Source organism: Dermacentor variabilis, chromosome 9 (assembly GCF_050947875.1).
Source record: "Dermacentor variabilis isolate Ectoservices chromosome 9, ASM5094787v1, whole genome shotgun sequence".
NCBI classification, from domain to species: Eukaryota; Metazoa; Arthropoda; class Arachnida; order Ixodida; family Ixodidae; genus Dermacentor; species Dermacentor variabilis.
In genome coordinates, this window is record NC_134576.1 from 83457244 (window position 1) to 83474927 (window position 17684).

Consider the following 17684-nt stretch of genomic DNA (forward strand, 5'->3'; position numbering starts at 1 on the left):
GCACGAGGCGTGCCAACACCTACGGTGTCGGAGAGTCACCAAGCTCTTGTAGGAGAGGAACCACAAAAGTCACAATAGACGGCGTTCTAGTGCACAAACCTCCTCAAAAATCGTCTCAATAGGTCGCGGAAATCCTCACACATGTCGAGTGAAGGAGCCACTAGGATATAACAAAAAAGACTGGCGTTACACCCAAAAACTCACGGGGCCGATGAGAAACGTCCACACGCTGCGACGTCACCTCGAGCTATGAACTCCTCGCGGGCGAGAGAGCGCGTTGAGACGCTTGGCAAGCGTCTCCTAGACAGCGCAGAGCCGGTTCGCTGGCTTAGCGAAGTGGATAAGACACTCAGTTTCTGAGCGTCTGGCCTAGGTTCAAAATTCACCACCAACGTTTCCTTTTCGAATTTATTCTGTTTTTGTGCATTAATTTCTTTATAGCAATTACCGAGGCAAAGCTAGAACGCAGGCGATAGCTTGCACGGAGAAGGAACGTACGGATAACGTACGGTTGCGAATGTGAGGGTGATGTGGTGTCATGGCGATGCTGTGTCGAGGCCTGCATGTGACGTGGCGTCGCAGCCAATGTGAAGTTAAGGGCCGCTGCGCTGCTACAGACGCCCGCTTTCTTGCTCAATGGGCCATTTGATGCTTTCGCATTAAAAAAAAAACATGCGTACTCACGGTGAAAGTACCGCTGCAGAAGTGAAAGAACGCAGGCGGTTTATAATAAATAAAAGCAAATACAAAGCTGTATACAGACAGCATTTTTGTCTAGGTATACGCCTCGTTTGGTCAATGGCAACCGTATACCAGAAAGTCGCTTATTTCCTCATATTCATGGTGGGCTTCAGTTCGTGTATACTGGCCGCTTCATGCTGCCCGTGTGTAGAGAGACTGCTCCACAAATAATTGTCTAAGGCACTTTCTTTGGTGTATGATCAATCTTTGTGAGCGGAATGTCTGTTGCCTGGGAAGAGGTTCTATTATTGTTTCTTTAAGAAATCGGTTATACAAGAATCGCTAGGATTATGTTACTACACTAGAAAAGTGCATAATACTTCCTACTACTGTCGATTTACTGCGAGCAATAGTCCTAAGCCAATCAATTGTTTCCTGTTTTTTAAAGATTGAGCTTGCCCATTTCTGGGTCTGTAACAGACGTGTTGACAATATATACCGGTAATATTCGGGGATTCCTCATGTAGTCATTTATTTCCCGCGCACCATAAAAGGCTGTCCCTTTGTATGGTGCTTAAAATGAGTGCTCTTTATTCAGTTTACTTCACTTGATTTCTAAACTCGCTTACGCGACATGTTAGTGTCATAAGGCCTTATCAAAATGACAACCCTCACTTCAGTCTCAAGTAATACGCATTGACCTGAAATGCAGTCTCCGTATTTCTGTTGGTTTTCAGGCCTGCCCGTGTACGCCTTAAGCTCTAAGAACTTGAGTTTCAGCTGCGAACCTCACATCCCGTTTCGGGGAAGACTAATAATATGAACGCATTGCCGTGAAAGTGGCCGCAAATATTTGTGATTGTCGTGTTTTTTACTGTTTTGGCCACATGTTTAATATTACTGGGACGGTATTACTGATGCGAAAGCTTCAAATGGCCCATTGACTGAAAAAGCCGGCGTCTGTCGTCTGTAGCAACGAAACGGCACATAAAGCCGCACTGCCATTGGCTGCGACGCCACTTCATCAGCGCGCCTCGAAGGTGCAGGGGAAGGAAAAGTACACCTGTTGCTACGCTGCCACGCCAGTTGTTGCGGAGGCGAAAGGATATTATCGAGACAAATAAATTTCAACAAGAGCGGACACTCCCATAGAGCCCAGAGGCCGAATTAACTTTAGTGCACCACGCGGATGGTATTAACATCTTCCGGTTTGCGTTTTAGCGCGCGCGTTTTGAAGGCCAGTTTGTACACGCCAGGCCGGCTGCGCTGATCGCCGCGGCATTTATTTTTTTTCGCTTCTACAGCTAAACCACGCGTGGCCTTGGCGGTGAACTGTTTTATTATTTAGTAGAAATGATTGCGAACGATCTTTACAAGTCTCCGCCGAATATGTGTCACGTGCAATTTCATAAAGAAAACGCAAGACGTCTTCTGAAATTATGAAATGTTTATTTTGCTCTATATAAATGCTCGTTCCGGGCTTCTTGTGCATTCATCCAAAGTTGTGGCACCAGGTAAGCAGCAGACGTTGCCGTACGAAGCTCCACCGGATGCCATCAGCTGAAAAAAAGTAAATTACAAGCATGTATCATTTTGGTATATTGACCTAACAGCAGTAGTGCGTGTAGAGGCGAAACGTGCGTAAGCGGTGAATGAGCGGCATTACAGATAAATTCACTTTTACATACATTTCGTAGCAAATAGACTCCTCCCAAACACTGCCATAAAATCCAAAGAAAATATCCAATTTTCAAGCATCCCTTCCTTCCCGGGCATTATTTTATGCACTTTAAGAGCACAAATGCATAGGTCACTGCGCGTTTTCAAAGCAACTTGGCCTCAGTGGACGCGATGGCACGCCGAGTACACAGAGGTGGCTACAACACAAGCTCTCAGCCAGACCATGTTACACGTTCCCAGAATGTCTTCCAGTCGCACTAACGACAGAGTCGTGGGTGTAAAGCCTGTTTTCAGTCGCTAAGAAGATATAAATGTCAAGTTTATGAGCTCCTCGGGGTTATCTTTTACGCGTCCTGCCGGCGCAAGCAACACACTCCCGTGTTATCACTCTCGGCAATCGCTCGTCGCGTTTTCGACAAGCGTGAGTACCGAAATAAGGTGTATAATAATAATAATAATAATAATATTAATAATAATAATAATAATAATAATAATAATAATAATAATAATAATAATAATAATAATAATAATAATACCTTTATGTTGTTGCTGGGCCATAAAAAGCGTCACAAACTTGTCCCACTAAAATTCAGTACAAGCAAAACTACGCCACTAGGCTGAGCGCCCCAAGTACCCCAAGTACCCCAAGAAGTAGCGAAATTAGTTACAATATTATCTGGGGTCAGAGAAAGCGCCAGAATTTGTCCCGGTAAGATTCAGTACACGCGAAACTGCGTCACACGGCCGAGGTACTTTTCGGCACAAAGCCAGGTGCGGCGAGCGTGCCCAAAAACTACCGAAATAAGTTAGAATAATGCTTGGGCTCATAGAAAGCATCGCAAACATCTCCCAGTACGAGTAATTACCTTAAATTAACTATGCTTGGATGGCGAAGCTGTTTTTCGATAACTGCGTCCATAATAGGTTCAGTTTTGTGAGCTAAGTCTAAGTGTGCCTGAAGTGCGTCGCAGACAGTGAAATAAAATTGCTCACCTTGCTGTAGTCCAGTAGTGCAGCGGTGTCGTGTCGAAAAGCAGACGAAACACAAGGGAACGCCAGGAGCCCCAAAGACGGCCTACATCCAAAACAGGTGAGTCGCCGAGCACGCGAGCTTCACATGCGCGGCCTGCCTCACTCGTTTCTGTGGCATGTCTGGCGCATGACGTATGCACGCGCGTCTGGCGTCTGGCGTGCCGCTAGCTTGTTGCTGGGCAACGCAAGACAAATAAGTCGCAAAGTATAAGTTCATTTACACGCAAAACTTCTTTAGTTTTAGTGGGAAAGAATAAAATATAAAACGTTGTCTGTAAGTTCATTTCACATTCTTTTTTTTTTTTGATGCTCGCGTCAACTATAACGGATGGAGTTAAAACTAGGCGGGACATGTTTCCTGTTGTCAGTTTTTTCCGAGTGTACCCTCTTGTTGAATTTCTCTCTCTATGGCCGAGACGCCACGTGAGCCTCACTCTGGATCTGAGAAGCCTGTCTTATCCGCGCGTTCTGTGCCCCTGCAAGTTCTCGCCTGCGTTCTGACTGCGCCTCGGTAAGTCAAAATCAAAACACGCCAAGCGTCTCAGCGTGCTCGCTTCCACGCGAGGAGTTCGTGAACCCGAAGGACCGTTCAGCGGTGTTCAAAATGACATTATTATGCGAAGCATATTAACGTAGGTTTCGGGCCTTCGCGCGACGCCCGGCGGTGGCCACCATTGACCCTGAAGTGGGGTCACGTGACATAACGTCACGTGATGACGTCACACAGGCTGCAGATGGGGCCTCATATCGCGCCGTCGGTCGCCTCCCGGCGGTGGCCACCGTTGACCTTCAAGTGACCTTCAAGTAGGTCACGTGACATGGCGTCACGTGATGACGTCACACCGGCTGCAGATGGGGCCTCATATTGCGCCGTCGGTCGCCTCCCGGCGGTGGCCACCATTGACCCTGAAGTGAGATCACATGATGTGACGTCACGTGATGACGTCACACCGGCTGCAGATGGGGCCTCATATCGCGCCGTCGGACGTCGCCAGGCGGAGGCCATAACGCTTCGGTTGGCGCCGCCGCCGCGTAGCGCGCGACGGCGCCACCATCGCTGCATCACGTGATATGTGATGTCACGACAGGGATGAAGCGGCGCGCGCCCGCCGTCGCGTCAGTCTCTGTGCCCGCAACCGCGCCAGCGTCTTTGCGCCGGGCGTGTATGCGGTCAAGATGCCTCCAAACGCTAAGGATACGCTAAGGTTAAGCCCAGTGATAAGCCTCTAATTTTTTGCTATTGCATTCACAACGCATAAGAATAAGAAGTGTTTAGGTGTCCTCGGATTGTTGTAAACGCCATGGCGCCCTCTGGAGGCGAGCATTAATAAAGTTTCTTAAGTTGTGTGCAAGACTTCGCAACCTTCTAGTTTCACTGTTCTTCACCCCACTAATACACTTAATGACTCTTCACACAGGTACTTATACATGAGGCTCACAACCACAATATTCAGGTGGCTCATATCGCAATTCTTAGGATTTTCCCACCACACCCAATGGCTCGGCCTTCGGGGACGCACGAAACGGGGAGTAGGATTTACGGCTCGTTGTTGTCGTTAATGTCTGTTTTTTTTAAAGACCTCTCCCGTGCCAGAGGCAGGCAGACGCGACAGTAACCTGATAAGTATATCTCCGTGCGTACGCGACTGGCAGTTTCCTGGTAAGCGATGAAAACTTTTTTTAGACACGTTTTAAATGTTGCTCAAATTCAGCGAAAATATCTCGTGTACATAGCCGCGTTCATACCTGCATGCGTAATGACACGTGTACTTTACCGAGTGACCGCGTTTCATCGTCTAACCATAGGTCTAACGGATAGACGCCGAGGTTGAGCCGAGCAGAGCGGTTGGCTCTTCGTAGAACTCCGCGATTTCCTATCTTTTGACCAGTTTTTCCTATGATGTGCTCAATTTCGTGTAGAATACATGATTCGGGAACATCCACAGACTGTGCACTGTGCAGTGTTAGCGGTGAGCCCTTCGTCTTTTCGTAAATACGGGCCAGGACGTGCCCGCCACACGTGTGCGGATTGCTAACACTTACGCCGACTACGGTGGAGGCGTCGGCTGCTGCGCGGGAGACGCCGTGCGCGCTGCCGCAACAAGTGACGACGGCATCTGCGGCCGGAGCTGCGACGCCCACGGGGGCGACGAACGCTTCGACGAGCATGCCTAAACCAAACTATATTGAAGCTTCAAGCTCGCACGAACCACTAAAAGTACGAGCGACGCTCTCAGGCCTGGACCGGGAACAAATGAACACCCAGACGCCGACGAAAGGTATGGTATCATCCTACAAGACACCGATATGCCCGTCACACGCGTCGGGCAGGAGGAGCACAAAGGAGGAGAGTGGCAAACGGTGTTAACTGTTCGCCAGAAGAAGGCTTTCGCAAGAGTTGGAAGAAAAACCATGGCAGCAGGGCTGCCTACGACTCGTCAAGTCATTATGGCCACACAAAGGAAGGCGAGAGGGGAACACTTCCTGTTACGACTAAAGCCAGGATCAAACATCTTTATAATATCTACCCCTAAACAAGAAGTAGCAGATATAGTCAGGAAGATAACGACACTCGTTATCAACGGCAAACAACACGCACTAAACGCTTACGTGACGGCCGGAGACGACACAAAGAAAGGTGTAGTGGACGGATTGGCACCGCAAACGAGTCCGGAAGCATTCCAATCCAACCTGCGCATCAGAGCGCAAGGAGTGGAGATACTACGAGCACGCACGCTTGCGGAAACAAAGACTACGGTCATTACATTCTATGGCCCCATGACACCACGCTTTGTCTACTTCGTGGGAGAAGAAATGCCCTGTTACCCGTTCAAGAACACCATACAATTCTGCAACGCCTGCATACAAAGAGGCCACAGGACGGACGCGTGCCCTCAACCTCATATCTCGGTATGCAGCAAATGCGGCACTTATGAGCCAGAGTTGGAGCACGAATGTAAACCCACCTCCTCCACTTGTGGAGAGGAGCATCCTGCCGGATCGAAGGACTGCAAGAAACGGTGCAAACAGTCAAGGCAGAACAACAAAACGCCTAGGAAGTCTTCATCCTGACTAGCCAAGACTCCGATCAAGGAGTTTGTACCAAGGCCACGGTGGTACGACACGGCTGAAACGGACGGCGGCGGATGGCCACCATTAAAGCGCCAAGAAGACCTACAAATGGTGTCGCCACGACGACAGCGATCCCGATCAAGAGAGCGACGAAGGCGACATAAGGACTCTTACTCTTCAGACCACCCCACTTTCAACTGCCAGCCCATTCTTACGGGATCCAGGCAAAGATCTCCCACTCCAACAAGGAAGAAGGAACACACCGACAAGGTGAGCTGGGTGGGGATGGTTCATACGACTCCCATAACATCGAACCCGGAATACCAACAGATTGTATAAGAAAATAGGCAACTGAAACGAAGCCTAGAAGAACTTAGGATGGAGATCGCCACACTTAAAAGCAAACTCACAGCCAAGGCGGAACAAGCAAAACCCATAGATGCGGCACAACAAGAACACACGGAAGCGACATCCTATACGGACAAAACATTACAACTCCTTGTGCAACAGCTGCAAAGCATCCAAAGCTTCCAAAAACAACTCTACGCTGATTTACAGGAACCTAAAGGATACGTAGATGAAACGCTAGCCCGACAAAGGCCACTGCGTAAAAGAAGGAATAGCAACCCCAGCGCACCGTCGGCTAGAAAAGCTAAGAATGGCATAATCTCGGACTCGACGGACGTCGAAAGCGTGATAAACAATGGCCAGTAAAACGCCCAGAACCGCAGACACGCTGAGATAATTGCACTAGAACTGCCGCTCTTCTTTGGAAAGAGCGGCAGCGCTACAGACATACATGAATTCGGCCATCAGCAAACCTGATATTATATGCCTCCAAGAAGTAGGAAAGGGATCGCTGCACAGTTACGAATCAACTGTACCCGCTGGTTGCTACATTAGCGCATAAAGGAATAGCGATGAGCTCACACTATGTCGCTCAATGCGCAACCGAGCACCAAATCATTGAACTACAGACATCGAAGACAGGGAGAGCAAAGACTCTTATTTGCAGCATATACAACCCTCCCAAGGAACGTCGAAGGGACTTTGCGACAAATATTGAATACGCATTAGGTGACCTGGGAGGAAAAGGCAAATTCGTACTCCTAGGCGACATCAACGCTCCCCACACCAATTGGGGATACCGACGATATACCCTCAAAGGGCCTTGTAGAAATTAGACAGGTATGATCTAGAACTAGTAAATCTCCCACTAACACCCACTAGATTAGGAAATAGCGTGTGTGGGGACACCTAACCCGACCTAACCTTCACACTAATGGTAGCGGATGGACAATACAGGCATTTAGACGAAAATCTGGAAAGTGACCACTATGTTATTACGATGAGCAAAACGAAAACAAGGTGAAAGCAGGAACCAACATTTCGACAAGTGGACTTGTCTTCTTCATGGCGACGTATGCTTTCCTCGCCACAGTATATATAGGTGGGTTCTTCTAAAGGAGAGAGGGTGTAAGGCGAGTGGGTGCGGCAACGAGGGAAGGTGTGTTAGCGTGTCGGATTGAGAATAAGGGAATACTGAGCACAAAGTCAAGGCCAGGGACTCCCCCCCCCTCACTCCATTTGTCAGCCACGTGTCCACGAACGCGTATTAGCCGGCGTGTGAACTGCGTCTGACACGCCGGTTGAAAAAAAAGGAGGAAAGGAAAGGAAGAAAAAAAAGGAAACGCCAAGAAACCAAACTAAGTGTTGTTGCATATAGCTTAAAATTTAGCATAGCGAATGGAATCTAAAGCTCCCTTTGAAACGTTTATGGCTATTGGTTGCAAAGTCTTGAACTTATGGATACGGTATGATTCTCTGCATTTTCTTTCTCGTTCAGAACGGGAATTTGACTGTATGATGTAGAGTTTAAGTTTATCAGAGTTATGACCTGCTTGGTTGAAATGCTTGGCGACGGCTTTGGGAAGCTTTTTAGCTGTGTCCGCGCGATGTCCGTTTAATCTGACGTTCATTGATTGTCCTGTTTCCCCGATATAACATTTAAGCATATAAATAACATCCGAACTTCTACAAGTGAAGCTGGATTTGACTTCATGTGTATGACTATTTGCGGTGCTTTTAATTTTAATGTCACTTTGAAGATGCCTGCAGGTTTTGCACCTGGGGCGACAACATGCTTTTATTACGGGGGAATGCTGTTGGCTGAGTTTTGCGTGCCCTAACATGTCTTTAAAGTTCCAGTTTCGGCGATAGGTAACCCTATTCAATGATCACACCCCTGCTTAAACTTCCACCAACGCAGTCCAGAATTACAAACTGGACGGCGTACAGAAAATATCCAATGTCCATAACACCTCCCAACACAGCTGAGGACTGGGCAAAGGAACTCAAAGTCGCACACGAAGCCACAACAGAAAACATATCCATTAACGTGAAAAGACCTGCAGTCGACCCACACCTTCTGCACCTGTGGGAGGGATGGCGCAGCTTAACCAAGCCTTGGAAAAATCAAAGACTGCACAGATAATTTAGGTCAACAATAGCAATGTTATCGGAACAAGCAAATGAGTGTACCAGACAGCTGCAAGCGAAAAATTGGCTCCAATACTGCGATTCACTGAGAGGGACGTTATCCACCGCTAAGACATGGGCTATCTTACGTAGCATGATAGACCCGGACTCTACAAAGACGGCAACAGCGAGAACGATACGCACCCTAGTAGGTGAATACAAAGGTGACACCGATAAACTGATCCAAGTGCTCAGGGTCAAATACATCAAAACAGGGGGCGATAGCTTCGAATCTCTCGGCTACAAAGGGCCGACAAACAAACCTCTAGATGAGCCCGTTACTGTTGCAAAACTATACGCAGCGGCACAGGACATCACACGAAACACAGCACCCGGAGGGGACGGCATCCCCAACGCAGCTGCGCAACCTCAGCAATGAGCAACTCGGACGACTAGTCGACTACTTCAACAAGGGCTTGTGGGAAACTGGCACTATTCCACAGCAAGGAAAGGAAGCCACCATAGTCCTAATCGCTAAACCGGGAAAACAGGAAACTACTCAGAAATTGAGACCAATCTCACTTACGTCATGTCTCGGGAAAAAGTGAAAAAGTTTGAAAAAGTGATACTCACCAGGTTAGCCGATTATTTCGAAAGTCACAAGCTCCTGTCGGTGTACATGTACGGTTTCCGCAAACATCTTTCAACACAGGATGTTTTCCTTAGGCTGAGAGACGAAGTAATAAACAACGTGGTAACTGGAGAAGAAATCATAATGGTGGCGTTAGACCTAAAAGCGGCATTACACACCACGTCCCATAAGCTCATCATGGAGGAACTAGAAGAAATGGGATGCGGAAAGATAATTTTTGACTACGTCAAACCCTGCTTAACTGGTAGGACTGCCACGATAGGTTTAGAAGATATACGATCACCCAAGCTCAACCTCCCCAACAAAGGAACTCCACAGGGAGCTACACTCTCACCCTTATTGTTTAACATTGGCATGAACAATTTGACAAGAAGGCTGCATCCAATCCAAGATCTCAAATTCGTGCTCTATGGGGATGATATTACCTAATGCATGCACAAAGGATTGTTAGGCCACAAAGAAAGCTCCCTACACGAAGCCATCAACACCGTCCAAAACTTCGTGGCAGAACACGGCATGGCGTGGGCACCAGAAAAGTCCGAATGAATCAGAGTCCATGGATGAAACTACCGTAACAGGCCAAACCTACACCTCCAGCTAGAGAACCGCATGCTTCCAGAAAAGACCAAGGTTCGTGTCTTGGGCCTCTGGATACAAAGCAACAGGCGAGCGGAACAAACTATCGCGACCCTGAAAGCGACAACTAAGCAAATAGGAAAACTAGTAGGAATAATTACAACGAAAGGGAGAGGCCTATACGAAAGTAAAAGAATACGACTCGTTCAAGCTATTGTCAAAAACCGGATAACTTATGCTCTACCCTATCAAAACTTAAATCGCACAGAAATCAAGATGGTGGGCCAGATCATACGGTACGCGTGCAAGGTGGCGCTAGGATTACCAATGAACACCGTAAATGAAAACCTACATCACACAGGAGTTTACAAAACCTTTGAAGAGCTCAAGGCAGTGGTTATAATAAATCGGACAGAGCGCCTGTGTCTCACACAAGCCGGACAACAACTGCTGACTGAATTAAGATGTTCCGTGAAACCACCATATTGCATTGACCAAATCCACCAGCTATCTGGCCACATCAGGAAGTAAATGCAAGCCACACCGATACCAAAGAACATGAATGCCGAATACCACAAAGGCCGAAAACAAGCCCGAGCCAAGTAACATATCGAAAGCTTTGGGAATAATCAAGAATTGCAGTACACGGATGCCGCTCGGACTACTAGAGGACACTTCATAGTAGCAGTTCGCAACAAGCAGCGGAAAAGAGCCGAAATAACGGCCTCAATAAACACAACATGCACAGCCACTGCCGAAGCCTCAGCAATCACGATGGCAATCAAACACAGCGACAGCGCCGGGCACTCGGCACTGGTTATCTCCGACTCTCAAACAGCATGTAGAATGTACATGCAAGGCAGATTGCCATGAATAGCGCTGAGAACCTTAGGCGACGCACTCCAAGAAGAACATGCATTCATATGGTGTCCAGGACACGAGGGCATCCCAGGCAATGAGAGGGCCCAATCCCTAGCTTGAGAACTCACAAACCGAGCGGGGAACCACAGCCCCTTCCAAGATAGTCCACTCACACCCAGAGACACCCTCGAACACCAACGTCGCACGAGAGAGCGGCTTGCTCCCCGCATCGGCAACTGAGGGTACAAGCCCGCGCATACAGAAGAATACAGACACATATCTATCCCCACTTGGAAAGAGCTCACCATATGAATCCCACACTACATGCCGGCGCTTGTGCATGGTGTGGTGCGTGGCCGTCGCTGCCACATGTGGTGTGGGAACGTACAAAAACACCACTAGAAGCGAACTCGCCTGATATGCTTACCTACAATAGGGAGCCGTGGGTGATCCTCCTCGCTCGGCCGGGGCTGGGGGCCGAAAGGGTCCTCTTGGACCAGGCGGAGAGAGTAGCCAGGATCACTGGCGCCGGCGAATAGGGACCCACCCAACCGCTTCCCGCCCAGCCTACCCTTTTCCTTATTACCCTCTTCCCTCTCAGTAATTAATAAAGCTTTTTCCTCCTCCTCCTCATCGCCTAACAAATGCTATCGCTCAGTGTAGGATGCGTCTACATGTGTCGGAATTTCCTGGAATGTTATCGATGATTTTATTGGTTGTCTGCTGTCGCCGAACCTTGTGTAACCTGATTGCATGTATGCGTTACGCGAATGGTGTAGAATTATCTGGAAGACACGATGGCACTAACGATAACTCCATAGGGAAAGAAATTCAACAAGAGGGGACACTCGGCAAAAACTGGCAACAGGAAACACGTTACACCTAGTTTCAACTCCATCCGTTAGTTGACGCGAACATAAAAAAAAGAATGTAAAATGAACTTATACTTTGCGACCTATTCTTCTTGTGTTGCCTAGCAACAAGCTAGCGGCACGTCAGACGCGCGTGCATGCGTCATGCGCTAGACATGCCACAGGAGCGAGCGAGGCCGGCCGCACGTGTGAAGCTCGCGTGCTCGGCGACCCGTATTTTTTGGATATAGCCCATTTTTTGGGTCCTCACGTTCCCTTGTGTGCGGTCATCGCTGCACTACTGGACTACAGCAAGGTGAGGAATCTTGTTTCACCGTCTATGCAGCCCTTGAAGCACAGTTAGGCTTACCGCACAAAACTAAACCTATATAGGGACTCAGTTATGGCAAAACAGCTTCGCCGTCCAAGCGTAGCTAATTTGAGGTAATTACTCGTACTGGGAAACGTTTGCGGCGTTTTATATGAGCCCGAGCAATATTGTAACTTATTTCGGTAGTTTTGGGGAAGGCTCGCCGCAACCTGGCTTTGTGACGATAAGCACCTCGGCCGTGTGACGCGGTTTCGCGTGTACTGAATCTTACCGGGACAAGCCATGGCGCTTTCTCTGACCCCAGACTTTATTGTAACTAATGTCGCTACTTTTTGGGGTACTTTTAAAGTGGCGCAGTTAGCGAAATGCAGCTCGGATGTGTGCCGCAGTTAGTTTCGCGTGTACTGAGTCTTACTGGAAGAAGTTTGCGACAAGTTCTCTGACCTGAAAAATTATTGTCATTCATTTCGTAACATTTTGCGATACTTTTGAGGCATGCTTGACGCGTGTGGGGTTGTGAAGCTTTTAGCAAAAAAGCAAGCCGGCCATGGTGAGTCAGTTTGGCGTGTACTGAAATTTAGTGGGACAAGTTTCGGACGCTTTTTACGGTTCTGAAATAACATATTCCTTATTTCGCTACTCCCGCTTGCACAAAACGCGACGCGCCATTGCCAAGAGTGATGACACGGGAGTGTGTTGCTTGTGCAGGCAGGACGAGTAAAAGATAACGCCGATGACCCGAAGAATTTGAGATTTCTCTCTTCAGAACGACTGAAAACAGGCCTTGCACCCGCGAATTTTTCTTGAGTGCGACTAGAAGGCATTCTGCGAACGTGTAACGTGGTCTGGCTGAGAGCCTGTGTTGTAGCCACCTCTGTGCATTTGGCGTACCTTCGCGTCGACTGAGGCCGAGTTGTTTTGGAAACGCGCGGTCACCGGTGTATTTGTGCTCTTAAAGTGAAGGAAGTAATGCCCAGGGAGGCAGGGATGCTCGAAAATCGGATGTTTTCTTCATATGTCATGGCATTATTTGGGAGGAGTCTATTTGCTATGAAATGCATGTAAAAGTGAATTTATCTGTAATGCCGCTCATTCACCACTTACGCACGTTTAGCCTCTGCACGCAATATTCCTGTTAGGTCATTATACCCAAATGATACATGCTTGTAATTCACTTCTTTTTAGCTTATGGCATCGAGTGGAGCTTCGTACGGCATTGACTGCTGCTTACCTATTGCCACAACTTAGGATGAATGCACAAGAAGCCCGGAACCAGAATTAATATAGAGCAAAATAAACATTTTATAATTTCACAACACGTCTTGCCTTTTCTTGAAATTGCACGTGACAAAGATTCGGCAGAGGCTTGTAAAGCTCGTCCGCACTCATTTTTACTAATTAATAAAACGATTCTGCGGCAAGGCCGAGCGTGGTTCAGCAGTAGAAGAGAAAAATAATAAACGCTGCGCCGATCAGCGAAGCCGGCGTGGTGTGTACCAGCTGGCGTTCAAAACGCGCGCGCCGTAAACCGAAACCTGAAGGTGTTAATACCATCTGCTTCGTGCGCAACACTCAATTTGGCCGCTGGGCTCTATGGGAGTGTCCGTTCTTGTTGAATCTGTTTCTCTATGATTACACTGGAAAGTTCGATTTCTCATGTGTAAAAACCGGCACGCTTGACCTGCTCATCAGATTTCGACGATCACTGACAGTGTTCGCCGCTATCGTTTTACATTAAGTGTAGCCTGTTTTTGGTGGGCACAGGTTCGGCCAATAAAAGTTTCGTCATTCACAGTATTGCTGCTGTGTTCCTTACCGTTACTATTACGTAGCATCTAGTGGAGGTGGTTTGTTTTCATCTACCGGAGGCTCCACAAAGTCGTTACCCAAGCGCGAAATCGAAAGACAAGATCATGGTCGCCAAGAACCAGAGAGGTAGCCGCCGGTGGCAAGGACTGACCCCGTTACAAGGGCATTTGCCTTATACAACGAGGAAGATCATCGCTAAGTGAACTCCAATGGCAGCCCCAGCGTCGCCCATCCTGATGGAATAGCCCAGGGAACCACCACCCTTCCATGGATCATACCTGGCTTGAGACTAACGAAAGAACCGCCACATTCAACAGCTGGGACTCCGACAACGAACCGCGCCATGTATACTTCACCTTAGGAGACGCAGGCAGAACGTGGTTTGAGAACCGAGAATTGCCTCCGACAATATGGGACCTGTTTCAGACCTTTACGACTGTCATGCGCAAGAAAAATGCCGAAGCTCTGCTAGAAGCCTGAGTGCAACTTGCCAACGGGAGCACTGCGATCTTCACGGAGGAGATGACTCGCCTGTTCAGACCGCCGACCCGACATGCCAGAAGGGAAAAAAGTTTGCTTCTTGATCAGCGGTGTCAAGCAAAGGCTCCTCACCTGGTTGGTGCGCAACCAGCCCAGGTCAGTTGTTGAATTTGCTTTCGAGGCTACAACCATCGAGAAAACAATCCAAATTAGGAACAAGCAGTTCAACCCACGCACTCTTCTTGTGAACTACGCCGATGTTCATCCAGTGGGCGCCGACGACTTGCACGAGAGCATCAGAGTGGTGGTGGAAGAGCAACTATAGAAGCTCTGCTCAAGGTCGCAGCCTCAATAGGCCTCAATCGCCGACATCGTCAAAAAAGAAGTTCAGCGATCACTTGGGCTTACATAGGTGCAACCGCCATCGCCACAGCCCCAGCCAGAAGCGATGACATACGCCACCGTCGCCCGCCGCCAGATTCCGCCTCGTGCCCGCGACCATGACTCCGCGATTCTGTCGCCAGACGCTGCCACCTCGCCCACCTGCCGACCAACGAAACGCCCCAAAACCGCCCGCTTTGCTACAATTGCGGGGAAGCCGGCCATGTGTACCGCCGATTCCCATACCGCGACTTGCGACTGCGACGGGGGTTCGCCATCAACGCGTCGCTCCACCGCTTGGGGAGCGCACACACAACATCGCCGACTACATCATCGGCAGTCAGCGGTTCTCGACTACCATTCTGTTCGCCCTCAACCGCAACGCCAACCATAGACTGGCCCAGCCCGGGGCCTGTCTGCGAGTCCATATCCGGACTCCATGGAGCCGATGGAGGTGTGGTTGCTGTTCGTCGAGCTGACGAAGATCCTGCGCCCCTAACGAAGACGCCTAAAAGTCCGTCTCGACAATGCATCAGCGAGAGGCCGCCACCCGGACGAAGCCTAGAAGCAAATATTAGGTCAAAAAAAGAATAACTGATGAGCCGATATTCCAGCCACAAGTTAACACCACGTCGTCGTGATCCGACGCCAAGACTCAACTGTGACGTATTACAAAGAACCACCGACCTCGATGTACTTCTCAATGGCTACGCAATCACTTCCTTAGAGGATACAAGAGCCCACTACTCCGTGATGAGTGGACCACTTGCTGCCCAGTTAAAGGAAGTTAAGACTCCATGCGACAGCCCTCAAATCCGGACATCTGGAGAACACATCATAACACTGGCCGGAATCAGCACGGTCAAAATTACCGTTCATGACCACACCTACCCTGCCACTTTCGTAATCCTCCAACAGTGTTCACGAGACGAAATTCTCGGCATGGACTTCCTGAACCAACACGGCGCAGTCATCGACCTGAATTCGAAGTCGATAACGCTATCCGAAAATCAAGAATACCGCCGGGGAGCTCTCGTGGTCATCATGCCTTGAGTGAGCTCGAAACTACAGTCGGCATCCCGCCCCGCTCTAGCATTGTCATTTCCTTCGGCACCGAAACAATTGCAGACGTAGAAGGCCTCATCGAGGGCGACCAGCATTTACTGCTCGACCATGAAATTTGCGTCGCAAGAGGGATCACTCGACTGCACGGAGGAAAAACGAAGGTGTGGCTGACAAACTTCAGCAAGGAGTTCAAGCGCATCAACAAAGGCGTGACGATCGCATACATGGAGGAAATTCTGGAAACCAGCACCGCGTTTGTCCTCTTGGATTCTGCCGCATCTACCTCGACGACCATAGTTCCCGAAAAAAACTTCAACATAAATCCACATTTCCCCATCAGTAAGCAGGAAAAGCTCAGATGTATTCTCCGACGCCACAAAGACTCCTTTTCGAGGTCATCGAGGATTCGAAAAACGCCATCTGCAAAATATCGCATAATAACCGAAGAGTGTGCTTCACCACTCCGCCAGAGCCCATGCCGAGTTGCATCACGAGAACGTGCTGCTATAAAGCAACAAGTCGACGAGATGCTGCGGGACGACATCATCCAGTCATCGAAAAGCCCGTAGGCATCTCCTGTAGTCTTCGTAAAGAAAAAGGACGGAACCCTACGTTTCTGCATCGATTGTTGTCGATTAAACAATATTACGAAGAAAAAAGTATACCTCCTTTCACGGATAGACGACGCATTTGATCAGCACTGCAACGCCAAATACTTCTCATCAATGGCTCTCAAGACTGGCTACAGGCAAAGAGAAGAGGACGAGCGGGATCGCGAATAGACTGCCTTCGTCAATGTCCCTGTTAGTTGAAGGTCATGCCATTCAGACTGTGCTCGGCGCCTGCAGCGTTTCAGTGCGTGATGGACATGGTGTTTGCAGGGTTGAAGTGGCAGACCAGCCTTGTGTCCTTGGATGATGCCGTTTTTTCTGCAAGTTTTGACGAGCACTTGAAGTGCGTTAAACAGTACTAAAGACAATCAAGTCTTCCGGACTCACTTTGAAACCGGAAAAGTGTCGCGTTGTGTACGAAGAGCTGCTATTCCTGAGACGCGTCATCAGCAAGCCTGAGTACACCCCGAATGCAGAAGACATCTGCCATCGCAAAGTTCCAGCAGCCCGTTGGTAAAAAGGCAGTACGTAGTTTCCTTGGCATGTGTGCCTACAACAGACGCTTTGTCAAGGACTTTTCGTGCATCGCTGCACCGCTGCCACATCTAGCCCAATGCGATGTCTAGTTCAAGTGGGAAACGCCACACGTTGGCGTATGTCAAGAACTCAAACGACGCATGCATTCGCCACTGTTACTTGCGAAATTCGATGAAGACGCTGATACGGAAATCCACACTGACGCCATTAGCCTAGGCCTCGGCGCCGTCCTTGTCGAGAGAAAAGATGGCCCTGAACATGCGACAGCTTACGCTAGCCGGTTGTTGCCAAAAGCGGAAGGCAAATCTTCTACAACCCAAAGGGAATGCCTTGCCACCATAAGGGCTACAGCAAAATTTCCCTTTTAACTATATGGCAGACCGTTCAAAGCCGTAAGCGACAATCAGGTTTTGTGTTGGCTAGCGACCTTAAAGAACCCTTGAGGACGCCTGACACCGTGGAGCTACAGAATGCAAGAATATGAGATCACTGTAATTTACAAGTGAGGACAAAAACCCTCTCATGCCGACTGCCTGCCTCGCACTCCCGTGGACCCTCCGCCCAAGAATGATAAGACGATGACGCCT

At 48.9% G+C, this 17684-nt stretch overlaps 1 long non-coding RNA gene across 1 annotated transcript in view; it reads left to right on the forward strand.

Annotated features, from left to right (window-relative positions):
* The first annotated feature begins 3827 nt into the window (after positions 1-3827).
* LOC142558077 (uncharacterized) overlaps positions 3828-17684 on the forward strand; it is a 56650-nt gene continuing 42793 nt past the window's right edge. The window contains exon 1 of the long non-coding RNA XR_012822948.1: positions 3828-3904. This is a non-coding gene — a long non-coding RNA (uncharacterized LOC142558077). The remainder of the gene's footprint in view (positions 3905-17684) is intronic.